Source organism: Gorilla gorilla, chromosome 18 (assembly GCF_029281585.2).
Source record: "Gorilla gorilla gorilla isolate KB3781 chromosome 18, NHGRI_mGorGor1-v2.1_pri, whole genome shotgun sequence".
Taxonomy (NCBI): Eukaryota; Metazoa; Chordata; class Mammalia; order Primates; family Hominidae; genus Gorilla; species Gorilla gorilla.
The window spans coordinates 82,577,941-82,588,672 of record NC_073242.2 but is presented as its reverse complement, the minus strand read 5'-3'; positions in this window follow the sequence as shown (position 1 = coordinate 82,588,672).

Sequence of the window (10,732 nt, the reverse complement as noted above, 5' to 3'; positions counted from 1 at the left end):
CCACCCACGGGGTGGCTCATGCAACAGAAACTTATTTTCTCACAGTTCTGGAGGCTGAAAGTCCAAGATCAAGGTGCTGGCAGGGTTGGTTTCCTCCCCTAAGGCCTCTGTCCCTGGCTTGCAGATGGCCATTCCCTTGCTGTCTCTTCCTGTGGTCATCGTTCTTTGAGTGCAGGTCCCTTGTGCCTCTGTGTGTGTCTAAATTTCCTCTTGGGTTTTGATATGGCTTGGCTGTGTCCCCAGCAAAATCTCAACTTGTACCTTCCAGAATTCCCACAGGTTGTGGGAGGGACCCAGGGGGAGGTAATTGAATCATGGAGACAGTTTTTTTGTTTGTTTGTTTTTTGAAATGGAGTCTCACTCTGTCGCCCAGACTGAAGTGCAGTGGTGTGATCTCTGCTCACTGCAAGCTCTGCCTCCTGGGTTCATGCCATTCTCCTGCCTCAGCCTCCTGAGTAGCTGGGACTACAGGTACCTGCCACCATGCCCAGCTAATTTTTTTTTGTATTTTTAGTAGAGATGGGGTTTCACCATGTTAGCCAGGATGGTCTCGATCTCCTGACCTCATGATCCGCCCACCTTGGCCTCCCAAAGTGCTGGGATTACAGGCATAAGCCACTGCACCTGGCCATGGAGATGGTTTTTACCATGCTGTTCTCGTGATAGTGAATAAGTCTCACAAGATCTGATGGGTTTATCAGGGGTTTCCACTTTTGCTTCCTCCTCATTTTTCTCTTGCCGCCACCATGTAAGAAGTGCCTTTTGAAGTGCCTTTCACCTCCCACCATGATTCTGAGGTCCTCCCAGCCATGTGGAACTGTAAGGCCAACTAAACCTCTTTTTGTTCCCAGTTTCAGGTATGTCTTTAACAGCAGTGTGAAAACAGACTAATACAGTAAATTGGTACCAGTAGAGTGGGGTGTTGCTGAAAAGATACCTGAAAATGTGGAAGCAACTTTGGAACTGGGTAACAGGCAAAGGTTGGGACGGTTTGCAGGGCTCAGAAGAAGACAGGAAGATGTGGGAAAGTTTAGAATCTCCTAGAGACTTGTTGAATGGCTTTGACAAAAATGCTGATAGTGATATGAACAATAAGGCCCAGGGTGAGGTGGTCTCAGATGGAGATGAGGAACTTGGTAACTAGAGTAAAGGTGACTTTTGTTGTGTTTTAGCAAAGAGACTGGTGGCATTTTGCCCCCACCCTAGAGATTTGTGGAACTCTCAACTTGAGAGAGATGATTTAGGGTATCTGGTGGAAGAAATTTCTAAGAGAAAAGCATTCAAGAGATGACTTGTGTACTGTTAAAAGCATTCCATTTTAAAAGGGTAGTAGAGCACAAAAGTTTGGAAAATTTGTAACCTTACTATGCAATAGAAAAGAAAAACCCATTTTCTGTGGATAAATTCAAGCCAGCTGCAGAAATTTGCATAAGTAGCAAGAAGCCTAATGTTAATCTCCAAGTCCACGGTGAAAATGTCTCCAGACCATGTCAGAGAACTTCCAGGCATCCCTTCCCATCACAGGCCTGGAGGCCCAGGAGTAAAAAGTGGTTTTGTGAGCTGGGCCCAGGGTCCGCATGCTGTGTGGAGCCTAAGGACTTTGTGCCCTGTGTCTCAGCTGTTCCAGCCATGGCTGAAAGGGGCTCAGGCTGTGGCTTCAGAGGGTGGAAACCCCAAGCCTTGGCAGCTTCAACGTGGTGTTGAGCCTGCGAGTGCACAAAAGTCAGGAATTGAGGTTTGGGAACCTCCACTTAGATTTCAGATGTATGGAAACTCCTGGATGCCCAGGCAAAAGTTTGCTACAGGGGTGGGGCCCTGAATGGAGAACCTCTGCTAGGGTAGTGCGGAAGGGAAATGTGGGGTCAGAGCCCCCACACAGAGTCCCTACTGGGGCACTGCCTAGTGGAACTGTGAGAAGAGGGCCACCGGCCTCCAGACCCCAGAATGATAGATCCATCAACAGCTTGCACCATGTGCCTGGAAAAGCCACAGACACTCAATGCCAGCCCGTGAAAGCACCCAGGAGGGTGACTGTACCCTGCAAAGCCACAGGGGCAGAGCTGCCCAAGGCCATGGGAACCCACCTCTTGCAAAGTGTGACCTGGATGTGAGACCTGGAGTCATTGGAGATCATTTTGGAGCTTTAAAATTTGATTGTCCTGCTGGATTTTGGACTTGCATGGTCCCTGTAACTGCTTTGTGTTGGCCAATTTCTCCCATTTAGAACAGCTGTACTTACCCAATACCTGTACCCCCACTGTATCTAGGAAGTAACTAGCTTGCTTTTGATTTACAGGCTCATAGGCGAGAGGGACTTGCCTTGTCTCAGATGAGACTTTGGGCTGTGGACTTTTGGGTTAATGCTGAAATGAGCTAAGACTTTGGGGAACTATTGGGAAGGCAGGATTGGCTTTGAAATGTGAGGACATGAAATTTGGAGGGGGCAGAATCATATAGTTTGGCTGTGTCCCCACCAAAATCTCAACTTGAATTGTATCTCCCAGAATTCCTACAAGTTGTGGGAGAGACCCAGGGGGAGGTAACTGAATCATGGGGACCGGTCTTTCCCATGCTGTTCTTGTGGTAGTGAATAAGTTTCATGAGATCCGATGGGTTTATCAGGGTTCCTGCTGCTTTTGCTTCCTCCTCATTTTTCTCTTGCCACCACCATGTAAGAAGTGCCTTTCACCTCCCACTATGATTCTGAGGCCTTCCCAGCCATATGGAACAGTAAGTCCAATTAAACCTCTTTTTGTTCCCAGTTTTGGTTATGTCTTCAACAGCAGTGTGAAAATGGACCTGATATAGGTTTTTATATTTTGTTTTGGGGGGCGTTTGTGTTTGTTTTGTTGGCTTTTTTGTTTTTTGTTTTTGAGACAGGGTCTTGCTCTGTCACTCAGGCTGGAGTGCAAGTGGCACAACCAGAGCTCACTGCAGCCTCAACTTCCGTGGGCTCAGGTGATCCTCCCACCTCAACTGGGACTACAGGCATGTGCCACCAGTCCTGGCTAATTTTTTATTCTTTTGTAGAGTATCACTATGTTGCCCAGGCTGGTCTCAAACTCCTGGCCTCAAGTGATCCTCCCATCTCGGCCTCCCAAAGTGCTGAGATTACAGGCGTGAGCCACTGTGCCTGGCCCCCTCATAGGCTTTTTGTCCATGTGAGATGGGGAGCCTCCAGAGGGGTCTAAGCAGAAAGTGACCTGACCTGACCCAGGTTCAGCGTGGTCACACTGCTGGCCACGCTGAGGGCAGATGAGAAGGATGGAGGGGAGGCAGAGCCCAGCAAGGAGTCTGGCACCCTCACCCAGGCCAAGGGGCATAGGGCACGGTTGCTCAAACCAGGGTAGTAGCAGTGGAGGTGTGGGAATGATTTGGGGGTTGCCTGTTTTGTGGGGTAACCTTTGCTCCCCCTGCTGCCCTCTGTCCATGTGCGACCTTGCCCTTTGCTGGAGAGCGACACTTCTGGTCAGGAAGCAATAGCAGCACACTCTCTAATCAGCTCACATTTCTAGAAGGGCTGCCTCCGACACGGGTGGCTGTGGCTGTTCCAGAAGGGAAGATAAGTAGAGGCTAAACGGGGTCACCTACCATGCCCCATGCCATGTGACTTAAGGTAGAGGCACCCCAGGAAGCACCGGGGCCCATCATGAGGATATGGACAGGTGGTAGTTGGGGGCTGAGGGAGCTCTCCCACACTCTCTTTGGCCCCAGAGGGCTCACCACCTGGCTTCATCTGTTTTCCTGCCTGACTCCACTAATACCGACAGCCCAGTGGCTCTATTTGGCCAGTGACTAAATAAATATTTGTCCTGAGAAGCTGGGTCGCATGACCGTTGGGTGACGGCCTGGCTCCTCAGTGACTTGTGTCACTAGGAATGTTGCACCTCCCCAGTGACACCTCCACCCCTGACTTCCACTAAACACACCTTGCTCAGAGATGCTGTGTCCCCATTTACATACCTCATCCTTAATTGCGTGGGCAAATTTGGGGCTGGCCTTCAACCTAGGCCATGTTACCATGCTCCTACATAGTGTAAGCGTGGAGCCTCGGGAAGGGGTGTAGTGATCCCCGCTTCTCACTCACGGCCCCTAGCCTCTCCCCAGTCCCTTCACCTTCCCCTCATTTCCTCGGACCATCTGTGATGGAGGAGAGAATTTGTCATTATGCCCTGGGCCAGTACTGGAAACTCCACCATTATTGATTGATCTCTTTAATGTAGGGCTTTAAGTCCTAATGTATGTGGAAGGATTAAACTCAGTCATTTATATTTAGGGAATGAAGATTCCAAGGTTTGCTTTTGATGTGGAGGGAGAGATGTAGTTGTAGACGGGGAGATTCTGGGGGCTAAAGGTCTGAATTTCCTCAGGTGTGGCAACCCTGCGGAATGGCTTCTTACAGGATCTTTAGGGCGTCTTAGGTGGAAGGCTCAGTAAAAATGTTTTCCTTGAATCCACCCCTCATCTCCATGTACTCAAACCTTTGGTGGAGATGCTACCCTGCTTGAGACTATTCAACCCTTTGGTTAAGGAAAATATAAAACTTTTAGGAATGATTTTTAGGAATGCCAATGTAGACTTAGGATTTCTTTTTCTTTTAAGGGAAGGAGTTTCTTTAAAATCTGTATGAGCAATTTACTTGAGAAGATAATTTCGGCTTTGCTACTTGCATTCTTCCTATTGCCCACCAGAGGGCACTCAAGCACCCGCCAGGCGGAGTTCCCTAACCCGTGGATTCCTCAACCGCACCCAGCACCTTCCCAGGCTGGAGCTGAGTTAGAACAAGGGAAAGTTGACCCGCTAAGTGTCTTCTGAAAGGGCCATCTAAATGGTGTCAAGAGAAGCCGCCGCCTGTGACTGAGAAAAATACAAATGACACTCATGCGAGCCCAGTAGGATGTACAGCCACTGCCTCTCTGCGGTCACGTTTGCTGTGTTATTCACATTCCCAGAGGAAAAAGCTGTGTGCCTGGCTTTAGCATTCTTTCCAGCAGTCTTTATTTCCTCTTCTCGGGCACATTAGGGAATGTTTTGTACCTTGTCACATTAGAGGAAAAAAAAAAAGGACGTTCTGCAGAGCGAGTTTAGGGCACACCAGTTATCAGGGACCTGAGGCCTGACTTGGCCAGAGGTCGGATGCGGCAATACCGAGTGCGGAATGTGTAACCACCCACCCGGGCCGGGGCTTCCCTCACTAAAGTTCAGCAGCACGGCAACCGCAGTTCGCCACTTAGTGTCTCCTGCACTGCATCCGGCGTATTTTAAAACTGGATTCGACTTGGCTAGTATGAAGTAGGCAGCAAGGGCCACGAGAATAAGTCTGTTATGGACTCGACATTCATGATAACAAAGTTATTGACAGGAAGTCAGTCTTAAGTGGGAAGTAGGAATGACCCTAATACTCTCCTGGAAGCCTCATTATTTGCTCATTATTGTACAGTTCCAGATATTCAGATAACTTTTCTTAGCAGACTACATTTCTGTTTTTAATCGTTGGTTCTTGCAAAACCATTAGGATGCAATTCTTACTAAATCAGTGGCTCCAGCCAGGCACGATGGCTCACACCTGTAACCCCAGCACTTTGGGAGGCCAATACAGGAAGATGGCTTGAGGCCTGGAGTTTGAAACCAACCTGGGCAACATGGTAAAGCCCCCATCTCTACAAAAAAAAAAAGAAAGAAAAAAAGAAAAAAATTAGCTGGGTGAGGTGGTGGTACACACCTGTGGTCCCAGCTACTCAGAAGGCTGTGGCAGGAGGATTGCTTGAGCCCAGGAGTTTGACATTGCAGTGAGCTATGACCGCAACACTGCACTCTATCCTGGAGGACAAAGGGAGACCCTGTAGACAGCTCGAGGAGCCACAATAAGCTTCTCACTCAGCCAAAAATGACGAATCCAATCAAGCCTTCACACCTGACAGTTTATAGGAAATACAAGGATAGAGGATCAAGTTAAACATCACAAGAAAACAGCCAAATCCAAAATGCGGAATACTCTGATCTGTTGACCTGTTCAAATTGTCAATATTATTGGGGGGAAAAAGTGGGAGGGATGTTCTAGAATAGAGATTAAAGGGATATAACCAAATGCAATGACTGAATCTTGATTGAATCCTGGTTTAGAAAAATAACTGTCTTAGTCTGTTTGGACTGCTATAACAAAATACCATAAACTGGGCAGCTTATAAACAGCAGAAATTTATTTCTCATAGTCCTGGAGGCTGGGAAGTCTGAGAGCAAGGTGCTGGCAGTTTAGGAGTCTGGTGAGTTCTTGCTTCTTCAGGGATAGCATCTTCTCACTGTGTCCTCATGTGGTGGAAGAAGGAAGATCGCTCTCTGGGGTCCCTTTTATAAGGGCACAAATTCCATGTATGACTAACTCACAACCCAGTCGTCTCCAAAAGGCTTCACCTCCAAATACCATTACATTAGTTATTACGTTTTCAACATATAAATTTTGAAGAGATAAACATTCCGTCCTTAACCATAAAAGTGTTTTCTTGGTGTGTGACAATTAGGGCAATTTTAATAGGTCTGAAGGCTAGGTGCGGTGGCTCAGGCCTGTAATCCCAGCACTTTGGGAGGCCGAAGTCGGCATATTTTGAGACCAGCCTGGCCAACAGGGCACATCCCCGTGTCTACAAAAAAATACAAAAGTCAGCTCGGTGTGGTGGTATGCACCTGTAGTCTCAGTTACTCGGGAGGCTAAGGTGGGAGGATTGCTTGAGCCCAGTATGCTGAGGTTGCAGTGAGACACTGCACTCCAGCAAGGGCAACAGAGCAAGATTGTGTCTCAAAAAACAAAAAAAAAGCATACAAAGTCTAGGAATGTGGAGTGAATTTTCTTAGGGGTGGCTGTGGCAGTGTAGTTCTGTAACAGAATGTCCTTGCTCTGAAGAGAAACACCCTGGGAAGCACTAAGGAGTGAAGGACATGATGACGGCAACTTATTTTTAAATGACTCAGGAGGAAAAATAATAGATGAAATACGGCAAAACATTAACATTGTTGAATCTAGATGGTGAGTGTAAGGGAGTTTGTTGTCCTCTACTCTTCGGTATGACTGAACATTTTCATAGTAAAATATTAGAATAAATGATGGTCACGGTGTCATTTGCTTCGGGTGGGTGACTCTCGAGATCACTGAGCTTCCCTATAGTTCACGGAATCACCATTTACCTATTGCAAGAAAGAAAAGGTGTCTGTGCCTGGAATAGTACCCTTCCCTGAATGAGTATTGCTTTCTCTCTCTTTGGTTTTCTGAGTGTGCCACTCTAGATAAAACTAACTCAAGCCTTTATCATCATTCCAAATGCTTTGAGACCACAGAGTGAAGTGGTTTCCCAAAGATAAACTGAATCAAAGAGAACACTGCTCTTATGGCTGTGGGTACAGTCATCAGCGTGCTGAGGGAGTGGGGATTATTTGCGGTGTCAGACCACGTTCAAAATGCTGTTTGATTTTAAAAGGAAATCAGTTCTCTTCAGCCCTGAATGAGCAGCAGTATCATATATTGGTTGCTTTTCCTTAAGACATAAATATTCGCAGTGGTCCATCAGCTACCCTGATTTCATTTTGAAATGTTGTAGTCTGTCTGTAAAATTCATTCCTCCACCCGCCCACCCACTTACTCAGGGATAGGAATTATGGGTAATGGGACAGGGAGGAAAACGTGATGCAACCAAAAACTGGAAGCACATTTGTGATGTTATAAGCAAGAACTGTATCGCTCGATGAGGCTATGGAAAGGAAAAAAGCCACATCATCCGTCTATAGCAGTATTTCTAAACCTTCAATAATTCTTAAAAATTTGTGATTTCTGTCTTGTCTGAGGATTATTGTTAACTATAGGACAATTATCTGATCTCCCTTAAATCCATTTACTTAAAAAAAAAAACAACATTAAATGCCTACTTTGGTCTCATCCTAAACATTATTACCCATAAAGTACTGGCTTTAATGTGCTAATTATATTTTTTCAAAGACATTAATATGCATAGCTAGATCATCCTCCCACATTTTGAACAGTATATGTAATCAGTGACATGTATACAGGAATCTACTTTTCAGAAAAGGACTTGGGGGCAAATGGATTGCGCTAAAAACATCGGCTTATATGTGTGCCTGTGTATAAAACATATGCATTTTAACAGCCTTCAACATTTTATCCTTTCCTTCTTTCTGTGAAGGCCTTTAACAGTTAAGTCAGTGATCTAAACAGCTTTGTACAATTACTTTTCCAGAGTCCAAAAGATGTATGATTCAGGGAATATTTTGCTGATTAGAACATGAGCAGAAGTCCTGAATACTCAGAGATCACATATCTATTAAGTCTGGATGCAAAAAGAACCTTTTGGTGCAAATATATCAAATATGCTTCAAAAATTTAGAACAGGAAATGTAATATGAAGCGATTTAAAATGTTTTATAGGTAAGGTTTTGGGTCCATTGAGATTTTTCTCAGCACTTTATGTTTTAGTCTTAAAGAAATGGTACCTTGAGGCCACCTCCTCATTTCCCTTTGAATAAATCATCCTGATTTTCATAATGAGTTGCTTTCTTGGTGCAGACCTGTGGGCGTGCAGGTAGGTGTTTCAAATGTACTTTTGTTTCTTCTGTCCTTCATTTGGCAAATATTTATTGCATGCCTACAACATCTAGCTTTTGGGTGCCGGGAGACAATAGAAAGCAAAAAAATGGTTCCTCCTCAGGAGCTTACAGTGTGGGAGACAGACACTAATAATCTCCCAAATCAACAGCAAATTGCCCCCAAGGAAGTAGTGTTAGAGCTGAGATCTGTGTAGGGGATCGAAGAGAATGAACCAGGCAAAGGGAACGTTCACTGCAAAGGCCCCTTTTGTGGCAGGGCAGGTAGGGGAGCATCTCCCTTCCAAGGAACTGGAAGAATGTCAGAGTGGCTGGAGTCTGCGGCCACCTGGGGCTGGGACACAGCCATGGTGAGGAGTTTGGTCTTTGCCCAATGGGGGAACCACTGAAGGGCTTAAATTCCTCAAGAAAATGGAGGTTCTGTCAGCAATGAAAAAGGGAGAAGTGGGTATTAGGTATACAGGCAATAGTGCTTACAGAAACACCCCAAACATACCTACCCAAAACAGAACCCAGATTTTCCCATTTCCCACTGTCCCAAACCTGCTTGTGGTTCACTGTTTGTCACCTCAGTGAATGGCCTCACCATCCATCCTGTAGCTCATGCAAAAAATCTAGGTGTCAGCCATATCTGCCTCTTCATCCCCCATACCTAGTCCATGGCCAAGCTCTGTCCACCCCACCTGTATGAATCCATCAGTGTTGCTATAAAGGAATACCTGAGGCTGGGTCATTTATTTTTAAAAAGAGGTTTATTCGGCTCATTGTCCACTTCCTTGGGGCAATTAGCCATTGATTTGGGAGATGACTTGATTAGCATCTATCTCCCGTAGCTCCATGAGGAGGAACAATGTCTGTTTTGTTCTCCAACGCCTCCCCAGCATTTAAAGCCTAGATGTCATTAAGTATGCAATAAATATATGTCAAATGAAAGACAGAGGCAACTAAGTATAAGAAGCATGGCACCAGCATCTTCTGGTGAGGACCTCAGGAAGCTTCCATTCATGGCAGAGGGAGAGGCCAGCAGGAATCATTTGGCAAGAGAGAAAGCAGGGGTCAGGGGAGGAGAAGGTGACAGGCTCTTTTTAACAATCAGTTCTCTCGGGAACTAATACAACTCACTCACTACTGCCAAGAACTCACTACTGCCAGGACAGCACCAAGCCTTTCATGAGGGATCAGCCTCCATGACCCAAATACTCCCACCAGGCCCCACTTTCAACATTGGGGGTCACATTTCAACATGAGGTTTGGAAGGGTCAAACCATATCCAAACTATATCATCCCGTCTTAAACATCTCTGGAACTCATTCAATTCTCCATCTCTACCTTCAAATTCATGTGATTCTCTGTTGCCTGAACTACTGCCATGGTTTCTCAACTGCCCCGTGACCCTTGTGCCCCTACAATCTGTTTTCCACACAAAGTGATGTTTTCAAAATACAAATCTGGTCATGGCTCTCCTCTGCCTAAAGTCCAGGCAGAGATCTAGGGAAAATCTCAGCCCAAGTCGATCATGGCGGACTCCTTCCACTTGCCGTTGACTGGGTTTCGTTGTGGCCAGAGACTTACTTCTGGCCATTGAAACCTGCAGGCATTTCTTCTGCGGAGCTTCTGGGAAAGGTATTCATGTATTTCAAAAGGGACCACTGGAAGAAAGGGATACTTTTAATTTTGTGAGATCCTTGGTGTGCCGCGGCCATCTTGCTACCAGCCTGAAAGTGCAATTCCAGGGACTGCAAGGAAAGCAGAGCCTGAAGACCAGGGCACCACCTCTGGAGACAATCCTGCCATGGGAGAGAAATCCCCTTGCTAAGTAAGCCGGTTTGAGTTGGCTTTCCTGCCATGTGCAGTCTGATGCCGGTGTGCGTCTGAGTCATCCGGTGCCAAGTACGCAGTTGATGACATGCATTGGAAGCTCAGTGGATAGATGTGAGCTGGAGAAATACCTATGTGGGTCCTCGGTGAAAACTGAAGGTTGGGGAAAGGAGGAAAGCAGAAAAAAAGCTTTGCAGAGGATAATGAGCTTCAAAGAAGATTGGGAGGAAATGAGCCACAGAGGTGCCAAAGGAGACCACCTGTGGCCTGAAAAAAGGATTTCCTGCTTGCCTGCCTTTCTGTATTA